Raw genomic sequence first — 12,642 nt, 5'->3', positions numbered from 1 at the left:
TTCTGCCCGTGTATGTGGAGTCCTTGTAAACGTTCCGTCAAGGTGACTAGCAGCGGTTCGATCGCAATGGCAAACAGCGCCATCGACATAGGGCAGCCCTGCCTAACAGAACTGTTTATCGGGACGGCGCGACTTGGCTGACCGTTAACGACAAGTTTGGATGTACTATTCCGTAACAATTTCTGTATGATGCTGATGAACTGCGGAGGAAAACCCAGAGTCTGCATTATCTGGAAAAGGTAAGGATGGTTCACTCTGTCGAAAGCCTGTGCGAAATCTAAAGTTACGATAGCACATCGGATTTTGCAAGCGTCCGCAACAGAAATCACATCTCGATAGTCTGATAATGTCTGATATATAGCTCTGTCCTTTCCAACACTCGTTTGATGTGATCCAATGACGGTATGCATCACAGTTTTCATTCTCGTTGCGAGAATGCGAGCAAAAATTTTGTAGTCGCTGTTGAGCAACGTAATGGGTCGCAAAGTTGCGACGGTGTTATTGCTCGTCCGTTTCGGGAGTAAGACCACAAGTCCTTCACTGAATGGCGGAGGAATGGGCATGTCCGGTTTGAGAAGTTCGTTGCAGAGCACCGTCAGCTTTGTCTTCAGTTGTGGCCAGAAGACTTGATAAAGTTCCACCGGGAGACCGTCACATCCGGGAGATTTGTTTTTTGGACTGTGGAACACCACATCTTCCAGTTCATCTTCCGTTACATCGGTGACGAGTTCGGCTACATCCGCAGGGCTAAGCCTGTGCGTTAAGCTGCTCCGGAACTCTGCAAGGGCTTCGTCGTCGGTAGGTTTATTGGACATCAAGTCAGTGTAATAAGTTTGAACGGCGTCTCTGATATCGTGTTGCCGAGTTAGAATCGTGCCGTCTTCGGATTGTAGTTCAGTTAAGATCTTTGTCCGTGCTCGTTTAGTTTCACGTATCAGGTGATAAATGGATGGCTGTTCGCCTTTTGCCATAGTCGAAACCCGACCTCTAATTTTGTAACCTTCCATCTGTTTTCGTTTCAAAAGTAATATTTTTGCTTGCAGTCTTTTAATGCGGGGGTAGTTGTCAATCACAGTGGCATCAAGAGTATATAAGTCTCGAAGACATTGATAATAAAACTCCATCGTTCTCTTAAACCACCAGTTCTTATTCCGGGAATATTGTATCATGGATTTACGAATTTTCGGTTTAGCGCATTCGAGCCACCATTGCAATGCCGATCCGTACGTATTGAATTTGGCTTCACTTTCATTCCACGCTCGAGTGAAGGCTTCTCTGCATTCAGGATCGTCTAAATGTGCAACATTTAGTTTCCATAGTCCTTTGCCTCGGTAGGTTTCCTGTTTCCCCAAATTCAGCGTGCAAATATAAGCCGCATGGTCGGAGAAACTGGTTGGCCAGACCTCAGTTTGTAAAATTCGCTGTCTGAGAGTGTCCGATACGTAAATGCGGTCCAATCTACTCGCTGAATGATTCGTGACGTGAGTAAAACCGGGTGTTGTACCAAACTTGTGCTCCCACGTATCGACTAAACGTAAATCCTTGACGATCTGTTCTAATTCAATCGATTTATTGAAATGCGGCGTCTGATCTTTGGCGTTAAGTACACAGTTAAAATCTCCCGCCAATATTAGGTGGTCATATTGTGTTGCAAAAAGCGGAAGTATTTCTTCCTTGAAAAAGTCCGCTCGGCGTCGCCTATTAGTTGAGCCGGATGGTGCATACAGATTTAGGAGTCTAACATTATTGATAGTCACGCCAATTCCCCTACAACTTATGAGTCGTTCTACATTCTGGACGATAATTCCTTCTTTCGTGAGAATAGCGGTGCCTAAATCGGAACCGTGTCCCGGATTGGCCGTCACATTATAACCGGGAATGTGGTCCAAAGCAATGTCGGCGACCTCCTGAAGCAAGAGGATATCAATGTCGGCGGCGTATAAGAGGTCTACGATGTTGTCGAGTTTGAGGGAACTGCGGATTTTATTTATATTTAATGTACCAATTTTATACGCCTGCTGATCAGTCATTCACGCTCTTACGAGAGTAAGAAGGAATCGGCGCCGTTTTAAAAGAAGTCAGAGTCCTCTTCTTTGTTTGCCTGCCGTGGATCCAGTAACTTATCATCATGTGCCGGTTCTATTGCCGTAGAAGGCTGTTCGGGAAATCGGGAAGTGACTGGAATATCAGTTGCATCAGCGTCCATGTGTTCGACCTCTGGTTCCGCCGCCCAGTCTATAGTGCTGGGGTTCTTGGACGCAAGAGGATGATGTTGTCGTTGTTCTTTTAAACAATGATCAACATCGTCACTGCACATGGGAGACACCTGGCCGGTAGCATCGCGAGAGGGCTCAGTTAGCGTGATTGCACGATCTTCATCCCGCAGGTGTGCAGAAGTTAGCGCCTGTTGGCGGGAGGATTCTGGTGATTTTGCACTGACTTTGTCCATGATTTGCTGCACCTTTCCCCGCAACGACGCCGCCGCCTCTTCCGCACCCTGGCGGGCGATTCTGCGTTTCTTGTTCTTCCGCGGGGATTTAGCAGGTGGATAACGCTCATCGGAATCCGAGATTTCATGGTGGGGTTGTGGGGAACGACATTCAGCAGTCACAGTCCTGACCTGCGTCTCTGAGGAGGTGGAATTTTGTTCTGTTGACAGAGTCGGGGACTGCGCTACGGAATCAACCACGTCACTCACACTCAGGTGTTGCTCTTGTCGCTCAGAAATGTCAACAAGTTGCTCGGCCGTTGGAGGAAGGGTTGGTTGGGGGCGAATGTCTACTTCGGTATCCATGGGCAGTTGGTCGGTCGGTTGGTCGCGAGCCACCGAAGCGTAAGTGGTGGACAAAATAGTCATCTCCGCGGACTTCACCGGTTCACCTGTCGGCAGCTGCACAACACGTCTTTGAATACATTCAGAACGAATATGACCTGGAGAATTGCAAGCTGCACACGTTCGTGGTTGACCATCATAAATGACGATACCTCGATAACCGCAAACGTTAATGTAAGACGGAATATGTCGTAATAAGTCCACCTTCAACTGCCTGACACCGTTCAAAACCGGATATTTGTGAGCACCGGACCATTTTTCTGCAAAATTACTGAGGACCTTCCCAAAGGGTGCAATAACAAGATTGATCGCATCTGTAGGAACTTCAAAGGGTAGCTCAAAAATTCGAATTGTTCGAATACCAAGTCCCACATGATCGACAGTAACTTCGCCAATATTTCCATCACTGTGTTTAAACTTAAGCTTACCACCGGTATTATTGACAACTCGTTCGCATAACTCAGGGTTTTTCAGCTTCAAGTACATCACACTACTCACAATTGACAAGTGAAAACCAACAGTATCTTCAAACGGAACTTGAACAACTTCCTCTAACCAATCCTCAATTTCGAAAGATTTAGGTCGAGCAAAACGTCGATCAAAGGTAAATTTCAGAGTGTCCTTTCTACTAAGTTGAGCCATTACTGCATTTTCGAACGTTGACAGAATATCTAACTACTGCGAAGCGCCGGCGAAAACGCACAGACTTACACAGCGGATGTAAACAAAGCCAGCCGCAGAGCGAAGCACAGCACGACGAACCGCTCGCCACCGCCGCTGCAGGCAGACTGACGACTGAGCTATACCCCCTTTCACAAACTTTCTATCCCCAGAACTTAAGGAAAATTATTATACTCTGTCTGGCTAAAGACGTCTAATCGAGCAAAATATTGCGTAATCATTATCTCTCAGTTATATATTAGCGTTAAACGATATAAATAACAAAAATATTAGACACTTCGCGCCTGGAGAAAGTGCGAGTCGGCGCCTTCACCTTAATGTCAGAATGCGAAAATTCACTAGTAGCTTTTTTCAAGCAGGTTCTGTTCGTCCGTTCTCTGTAATCGTTTGGTATCTGATTAAATTGACATACTCGCCCATGGCTTTCGTAAACGAAAATTTCACTGTGACCCCGACGTGATTTGAACACGCAACCTTCTGATCTGGAGTCAGACGCGCTACCGTTGCGCCACGGAGTCGACGCTGCTAAGCTCTTATCATGAATAGGTTCCTCGAACACTTACTGTACCGTTCAAACCTAAGAAATAATGACAGTAGGATCCACGAGAGACTCTTCCCAGATGTACTTGCTCTGGCGGGGGTGTAACTCAGTGGTAGAGTGTCTGCTTCGCGTGCAGAAAGTCCTGGGTTCAAATCCCAGCTCCTCCAATTTTTGTTTCTCCGTGCAGCAGTATATGAAAACTTTTGCCTAGCACCATATTCTATCAAATTCAGCGTACAAGATTCTTCCCCAAGCAAGTGGATTTCTTACAGTTCGACGCCATAGCGGGAGGACGATGACCTGCAAGACCCTGGCCTGCGATCCCCCCATTGAAATGTTTCTCCAAAGCCTTCGGTATGGCGTGCGGAGTGCATCTCAATCATTTCAAACATGTATTTGCAACTAAATGCGACAATCGTTATTTCTTTTTTCAAGATACTGAAAAATGAAGGGGGCACCCGGGATTGAACCGGGGACCTCTCGATCTGCAGTCGAATGCTCTACGACTGAGCTATACCCCCTATCACAAACTTTCTATCCCCAGAACTTAAGGAAAATTATTATACTCTGTCTGGCTAAAGACGTCTAATCGAGCAAAATATTGCGTAATCATTATCTCTTAGTTATATATTAGCGTTAAACGATATAAATAACAAAAATATTAGACACTTCGCGCCTGGAGAAAGTGCGAGTCGGCGCCTTCACCTTAATGTCAGAATGCGAAAGTTCATTAGTAGCTTTTTTCAAGCAGGTTCTGTTCGTCCGTTCTCTGTAATCGTTTGGTATCTGATTAAATTGACATACTCGCCCATGACTTCCGTAAACGAAAATTTCACTGTGACCCCGACGTGATTTGAACACGCAACCTTCTGATCTGGAGTCAGACGCGCTACCGTTGCGCCACGGAGTCGACGCTGCTAAGCTCTTATCATGAACAGGTTCCTCGAACACTTACTGTACCGTTCAAACCTAAGAAATAATGACAGTAGGATCCACGAGAGACTCTCCCCAGATGTACGTGCTCTGGCGGGGGTGTAACTCAGTGGTAGAGTGTCTGCTTCGCATGCAGAAAGTCCTGGGTTCAAATCCCAGCTCCTCCAATTTTTGTTTCTCCGTGCAGCAGTATATGAAAACTTTTGCCTAGCACCATATTCTATCAAATTCAGCGTACAAGATTCTTCCCCAAGCAAGTGGATTTCTTACAGTTCGACGCCATAGCGGGAGGACGATGACCTGCTAGACCCTGGCCTGCGATCCCCCCATTGAAATGTTGCTCCAAAGCCTTCGGTATGGCGTGCGGAGTGCATCTCAATCATTTCAAACATGTATTTGCAACTAAATGCGACAATCGTTATTTCTTTTTTCAAGATACTGAAAAATGAAGTGGGCACCCGGGACTGAACCGGGGACCTCTCGATCTGCAGTCGAATGCTCTACGACTTTTTTTTTTTTAATCTATTTTTTTTTGTTTTTTTTTTAAGTCCGACGCCTTATCCAATTTTTTTTTTGTTTTTTTTTTTTTATTTTTTTTAGAACTTGGCAGCATGAGGCAGGCGGAGGCAAAGCGGGCAGGGGTCAAAATCTCGAGGCCTGGCCGCGATGTCTCCACCCAGTCCTGTTGCTGAGGCGTGTCTTTATCATAGTTTTCAATAAGAAATTTTACAACTTGTGTATACGTAGATATATGCTGTTTTGCCTTCGAAATCCTGAACCAAAAGATGCTTCATTTGAAACAAAAAATTTGTGTCATGCCGAGGCAATAGAGATTGAAGGTTATAGCTTTAGTGCTTTTTTTTTTTTTTTTTTTTTTTTTTTTTTTTTTTTTTTTTTTTTTTTTTTTTTTTCTCATCCACTGCTTCTCGGCAAACTAGCATACTTCTTTGTAATATATAATAAAGTTGTGGGAAGTAGTGGACCCTGAACCTGTATATTATTTTTTTTAATTTCTGTTTAGTTTTTTTTTATTGTTATTATTATTATTTTTGTTTGTTTGTTATTTTTTTTATTGTAAAAGAAAAATCTTCATGGAATGTGAAGAAGGAATTTTATGTTAAGGCACTAATTCCATAGCCTCCTTTCCTTCTTGAGATTAATAATAATAATAAAAAAGTATGTTCCCTTCCATGGAAACAAATGAGACTTCCTTCTCAGTCATAAAATGAATGTATAAGAAAACAATTTATCTTTAACCCTGCGATACTGGCTTTCGGCTTCGGCTTCTTCTGTGCAATAAACAAAATAGCCTTCTTTGCCAGCAGAAGATAAGTGATTGTAATATGAAACTGTAAAAGTGTACTTCTACCCAATTGTTTTTGTTTAAGCGTCGTTTCGCTTAAATAAACGATTTTTGTTTATCTCGTTGGCTTGTCAACCAATGCCCAGTCGCTCGAATACAATTTTAAGCATATTGCCGTAGTTTTTCTTGTGGTCTTTATATTTCAGGGCGTTATAAAAAGCACACTTCAAGTACATGTAAAAATCAGTGGAATTGTCATTTCCCAGGTGATTAATTACGTAATTCACATAGTGTCCCATTAACCAATGGACCGAGTTGTTTTTTGCTGCTGGAAAATAGCAAGTCTGAGGCCTGAGGAATGTAACAGGGGGAAAATTTTCCACCGAAGATCTCGTAAGAAAAGCCAGTTGTTCCCTAATCCAATTACAGAGTTGTAGATTGCCACCGCACGTGAATCTGTGCACTAACGTGTCGATCAATTTACATTTGAGACATAGGTTCGTGTCGCTAACGCCGATTGCATGTAACCTTTCATTGGTGCTTACGGTCTCATTCACTGTTTTATACCACGCTGACTTGACGTCCGATGGTAGACCACGCATATTAATATTTTTCCATATGGCGTCCCAATCAGTGTGTGGGTATTTACTTTCCAATTTGTTTCTCCCCTCCATTTTCTTTCGATGGGACAGAATATCGCGGGCCGTGATCCGTCGTGAGTTGATGATGACACCGCCGAGATAGCTGAATTCCACAAAATATACACGAACGTACTGGAGCCGGTTATTTATTTTTTGCACATTCACCGGCGCCTGTAAACTGGCAGGCCTGACAACTTCAAATAATTTAGTTGTAATGCTATCAGCGTGGTCGCTAAGGATAGTGGCGGTCCTTTTTATAAAAAGCGCAGACGCCTTATTTCTGATGTCAACTAACCCCAAACCTCCATTCCTGGGATCTAAGGTCGCAGTTTTTGCGTCGACTCTGAATATATCCCCTCTCCAAAGATAGCTGGCAATGGTAGACATTATCTTTTTTCCAATCATTTTCGGTAGTGGGAAGATCTGTGCTATAAAGTAACTCCTGGAGAGAATGCAGTGGTTAATGAAAATCACCCTCTGAACTTGGTTCAAGTTACGGTGGAGGTTTTCTCTTGTTGTTCCAAGAAGTTGTCCCGACGTATTTCTCCAATTGATAGCTGCCATTTTTAACGGACAAGGTGTCAGTGTTATTCCTAGTGCTTTGCATTGGGTGACCATTGTGGCCCAGGCTAAGGTGGTATGTTGAAAACCCCGCAGGTTTAGGAGTTTGCTTTTGTTTGCGTTGACACCTGCTCCGGAGACTCTACAGTACTTTTTAATTAGCGTTTCCAATTTCAAAATGTCGTCGGGATTTCGCAGGACGACTCCGACATCATCGGCATAGGCGTTTATGACTGTTCGGTGACCAGATAATGTGATGCCAGTTAGAGTGGCATGAACACTGCGGAGGAAAGGTTCTAATGAAAGCACGAATAGGAACATGGAGAGGGGGCTTCCTTGAGGAACGCCGCGCCTGATCTGAATCTGCTTTGTCCTCTGGCAGTTAACTGATATACAAGCGCTGATGCCTGTTGCAACATTGCTGATCACACTTACGACTCGCTCATTAAAACCTATTTTGTTCAGTGTGGCACTAAGGAATCTATGATCCACACGATCAAATGCTTTCTGGAAGTCAATAAACATGATAGCACATTTTATGGTGGTCACAGCAGTGATGGCAATTATATCTCTATATTCAGCTATGCTTTTGAAAATGCTCTTGGTAGGCACACAGGACTGGTATGGACTTACTATCTTTTTGGCCAACTGAGAGAGTCTGTTGTTTAAAATTCTGCCGATGATTTTATAATCAGAGTTTAACAGGGAGATAGGACGAAAGTTGTTGAGGTTTCTTTTTGCAGCATTTTTTGGGATTAGTACTATTGTGCTCTCTTTAAAAACAGCAGGTAAATGCTTTCCCTGAAGCACCTCGTTCGTCATTCGGGTAAACATGTCACCAATCAGTGGCCAGTATCGTTTATAAAATTCAACAGGCAAACCATCCGGTCCCGGCGATTTCCTCAGAGGAGATTTGCAGATGATTCTGTGGATATCTTCGTTAGTACACTCAACGAGAAGGTCTTCGTTTTCCTCGTCCGAGACCTGTGGAGCTATGTGACTAAGGAACTCATCGAAGGACTCTTCACATACCGGGTTGGCAGTGTATAGGTCTTCGTAATATTTGTGCACTGCATTGACGATGTCTCTCTGAGTCGTGAGTGTCTCGCCAGTTTCAGACTGAAGTCCATCAATGAAGGTGCGTCTCCTGTTTCTTTCGTGCTTCAGTAGATGGTACAAGGAAGCATGTTCATCCTCCACGACTGTCTTAGCCTTGGATTTTAATTTCAGACCCTCCATCTGCTGTCTTTTAAGACTGAGCAATTTGGCCTTAGTTTGCTTGATATCTGCCAGACGGACGTTGGAAGTGTTTGCCTGCTCATATAAATTTCGCAGCATGGTATAATAAAATTCGATGGAATTTTTCAAGTCTTTCGATCGTTGTACACTATACTGGATGAGAACTTTTCTCAGTTTAGGCTTTGCCCTGTTGCACCACCAGTCTAGTACTGAGACGTGTCTATCTGCAGAGCGGAGGCACAATGCCCACGCTTCTGTCAAACTTTCTTCTAATCCGTCGTCCTGCATCAGTGACGTATTAAGGTGCCATGAACTTCTAAAACGGCGAGTGGGTTGCGCAGTAAGGTTGATGGAAGCTAGCACGGAGCTATGATCAGAAAAGTAAACTGGAATCGTCTCTGCTTTAATGAAGGAGCTAACTAGACTTTGCGATATGTAGAGTCTGTCGATCCTGCTACGTGAGTGAGGACCTAGGAATGTAAATGCCACAAAAGTGGGATACATTATTTCCCAAGCATCTTTAAGCTGTAAAACAGTGACGAAACGCTTCAGTTCACTGCAGTTATTAAAATTCGGAACCTGGTCTTTCTTATTTATCACACAATTAAAATCACCGCCTATTATAAGATCTTTTGGGTTTTTCCGTAATAAATAAATGATTTCTTCTTTATAGAACTGTGCTCTTTCCATTCTATTGGATGTGCCAGAAGGGGCATACAGATTGATAAGGATAGAACCAAAGACTTTTATACCTATCGCTCTGCCGGAGTCCAACCTCTCGATATCCGAGACAGGAATCCCCTCCCTGACTAAAATTGCTGTACCGACGTTGGTGTCAAGTGAGACATTTAAAATCGCCAAATATCCAGGCACTGTAAGATTAGTCAGCACTACTTCCTGTAGGAAAGCAATGTCCGTCCCTGACTCATATAAATAATCCTTGAGCGCTGTAACTTTAGTCACGGATGTAATCCTGTTAATATTGATAGTCGTAATTGTATATGCCTGGGACATTTAGTTTGCATAAAAAGTAAATAAGTGATTAAAAAGATAACAAAATATTAATAAAAAAAAAGAAAAGAGATGTGCAGCTTCTAGAAGAGAGAAACGACTCCGCTTAAACAAACATCTAAAAGAATAGTCAGTATTTGAAGCTCGGTAAACACTTCATCTGGTTCCTCTGAAATATGACTAAGACAGTAGTACAATTAGAAATGAAACTGGTTCAACAAAATCCCTTTTTTTCTCATCTTACAGCCTCATTTTGGTGCAGGATTCCGAACATCTCGGGTTTTAGTTTTACCGAGGGGCTTTGCATCACTAATGTCACTTGAAGGTACCTCCTTAGGTCTTTCCGTGATGATTTCATACAAGACGTTCTTGGCCGTCGCTTCCTCTTGTGCTGGTTGTTGTTTGCTTTGGTTACGGGAAGCTTTGAGAGTAGGTAGCGGTTTGAGTCGGCGTCTTCGGACATCTTGGTTCAACGCACCGTCATTCGGATTGTCTATCTTTACCACCGTTGTGACCGAAGCTGCCTCAACAGCGTCCTTTTTACGAGTGCCATTTCCTTGTTCTTCCGTCACTAGCTCCAGAGCACTGACTGAGTCGGCGGTTTGTGGGTCTGTAAGTTCTTGAGTTGGGTTCCGCTCCGTCACCTCTTGTGCTTCGGAGTGCGCCTCTTCCGTCTCCGCGACAATCGTTACTGCGTCCCCTCCGTGGACCGTTTGTACCTGTTCAGCCGCCGACAGCGGCCGGGTTGCCTCAGCGGCTGTCGTCACGTCAATACATGTACTGTTTGTTTCCTCGAGCAAATCCGCATTACACTGCTTCTGCTTGCGGGTGGAAGGCGAATTACGGGCGGACTCGCCGTCCGAGCCGTCATCGGTCGTTTCCAACGGTCGCTTCTTATTCTGGAGATCGCAATCGGGAACAGAAGGGCGTGATGTAATGACGCTCAGGGGAGGGAACTCCGTAGTAGTTATGGCGGGCACTGCAGAAGTACATGCACCACTGTCGTTAACCGAAAGAAGGGAAGTGCTATTTGGTAAGACATCGCTGAGGGTCAGTTTTTGACGCTGTGTTAGATTGTTCCGAAGAACAAAAACACGGCGCGGACAATCTTGTCGGAAATGACCTGTCTCATTGCAAATATTGCACGTGCGCTCCTGACCAGAATACACAACATGTGCTTTATGGCCTGCAACGGATATATGGGACGGAATGTTGGCTTTCACCTCCATTTCAACGGATCTAATGCCATTAAAACACTGTATCTTGTATAGCTTCGACCATCTTTCGTTATAGATAGATTTAACTTCGCCATATTTAGATAGAGCGTCCTTGATCAACTGATTATCAATTTCAATTGGAACATTCAAAATCCTGACATTGGTGTACATGATATCAGCTTTTCGTACAGAGACATTACTTTTTGAACCGTCTCGATGAACAAATTCGACGGAATTACCCCATTTTGCAAGCAACTTATCGACTGTCACTGAGTTCAGAAATTTAACAAAAACACAGTATTTTTCAGCATCTAATTGCGTGGTATGAACAGAGTCAGAATTAATACCAATTACCTCAGTCAGCCAATCGTGGATTTCCAGCGCAGTGGGTTGGACCGGCCGTGTTCCTTTCTCGAACGAGAAGACTAAAGTATTCTTCCTGACGGTGTCAGACATGGTCGTCGGTTCCGACGAAATTCCGACAACAACCGAAATTGCGGCGAAGCACGAAACGTGGAACGGACGAAAGCACTATAAAAACACTTATCAGAGACACCACTCAAAAAATAACAGCGAAAATGTACAGCTAACTTCACGTAAACACCAAACACCGGCGATAGCGCTAACGTACGCGGAGTAAACAACAAGCACGTCCGACCGCGGCGACGGCTAAAGCCAGAATGCGACTGAGCTATACCCCCTTTCACAAACTTTCTATCCCCATAACTTAAGGAAAATTATTATACTCTGTCTGGCTAAAGACGTCTAATCGAGCAAAATATTGCGTAATCATTATCTCTTAGTTATATATTAGCGTTAAACGATATAAATAACAAAAATATTAGACACTTCGCGCCTGGAGAAAGTGCGAGTCGGCGCCTTCACCTTAATGTCAGAATGCGAAAATTCACTAGTAGCTTTTTTCAAGCAGGTTCTGTTCGTCCGTTCTCTGTAATCGTTTGGTATCAGATTAAATTGACATACTCGCCCATGGCTTCCGTAAACGAAAATTTCACTGTGACCCCGACGTGATTTGAACACGCAACCTTCTGATCTGGAGTCAGACGCGCTACCCTGGCGCCACGGAGTCGACGCTGCTAAGCCCTTATCATGAATAGTTTCCTCGAACACTTACTGTACCGTTCAAACCTAAGAAATAATGACAGTAGGATCCACGAGAGACTCTTCCCAGATGTACTTGCTCTGGCGGGGGTGTAACTCAGTGGTACAGTGTCTGCTTCGCGTGCAGAAAGTCCTGGGTTCAAATCCCAGCTCCTCCAACTTTTGTTTCTCCGTGCAGCAGTATATGAAAACTTTTGCCTAGCACCATATTCTATCAAATTCAGCGTACAAGATTCTTCCCCAAGCAAGTGGATTTCTTACAGTTCGACGCCATAGCGGGAGGACGATGACCTGCAAGACCCTGGCCTGCGATCCCCCCATTGAAATGTTGCTCCAAAGCCTTCGGTATGGCGTGCGGAGTGCATCTCAATCATTTCAAACATGTATTTGCAACTAAATGCGACAATCGTTATTTGTTTTTTCAAGATACTGAAAAATGAAGGGGGCACCCGGAACTGAACCGGGGACCTCTCGATCTGCAGTCGAATGCTCTACGACTGAGCTATACCCCCTTTCACAAACTTTCTATCCCCATAACTTAAGGAAAATTATTATACTCT

General features: G+C 44.1%; 8 non-coding genes across 8 annotated transcripts; 3 read left to right on the top strand and 5 right to left on the bottom strand.

The window, feature by feature from the left end:
- Positions 1 to 3,960: 3,960 nt before the first annotated feature.
- Trnaw-cca (transfer RNA tryptophan (anticodon CCA)) lies at positions 3,961 to 4,032 on the bottom strand. The gene has a single exon. It is a non-coding gene; the product is annotated as a tRNA-Trp (tRNA).
- Positions 4,033 to 4,150: 118 nt separating this feature from the next.
- Positions 4,151 to 4,222, top strand: Trnaa-cgc (transfer RNA alanine (anticodon CGC)). The gene has a single exon. It is a non-coding gene; the product is annotated as a tRNA-Ala (tRNA).
- A 282-nt stretch (positions 4,223 to 4,504) lies between these two features.
- Positions 4,505 to 4,576, bottom strand: Trnac-gca (transfer RNA cysteine (anticodon GCA)). The gene has a single exon. It is a non-coding gene; the product is annotated as a tRNA-Cys (tRNA).
- Positions 4,577 to 4,893: 317 nt separating this feature from the next.
- Positions 4,894 to 4,965, bottom strand: Trnaw-cca (transfer RNA tryptophan (anticodon CCA)). Its single transcript has one exon. It is a non-coding gene; the product is annotated as a tRNA-Trp (tRNA).
- Positions 4,966 to 5,083: 118 nt separating this feature from the next.
- Positions 5,084 to 5,155, top strand: Trnaa-cgc (transfer RNA alanine (anticodon CGC)). The gene has a single exon. It is a non-coding gene; the product is annotated as a tRNA-Ala (tRNA).
- A 6,823-nt stretch (positions 5,156 to 11,978) lies between these two features.
- Trnaw-cca (transfer RNA tryptophan (anticodon CCA)) lies at positions 11,979 to 12,050 on the bottom strand. The gene has a single exon. It is a non-coding gene; the product is annotated as a tRNA-Trp (tRNA).
- A 118-nt stretch (positions 12,051 to 12,168) lies between these two features.
- On the top strand, positions 12,169 to 12,240 carry Trnaa-cgc (transfer RNA alanine (anticodon CGC)). The gene has a single exon. It is a non-coding gene; the product is annotated as a tRNA-Ala (tRNA).
- Positions 12,241 to 12,522: 282 nt separating this feature from the next.
- Positions 12,523 to 12,594, bottom strand: Trnac-gca (transfer RNA cysteine (anticodon GCA)). The gene has a single exon. It is a non-coding gene; the product is annotated as a tRNA-Cys (tRNA).
- Positions 12,595 to 12,642: the final 48 nt, after the last annotated feature.

Source organism: Schistocerca gregaria, chromosome 3 (assembly GCF_023897955.1).
Source record: "Schistocerca gregaria isolate iqSchGreg1 chromosome 3, iqSchGreg1.2, whole genome shotgun sequence".
Lineage (NCBI taxonomy): Eukaryota > Metazoa > Arthropoda > Insecta > Orthoptera > Acrididae > Schistocerca > Schistocerca gregaria.
This window is presented reverse-complemented; position numbering and strand designations above follow the sequence as displayed.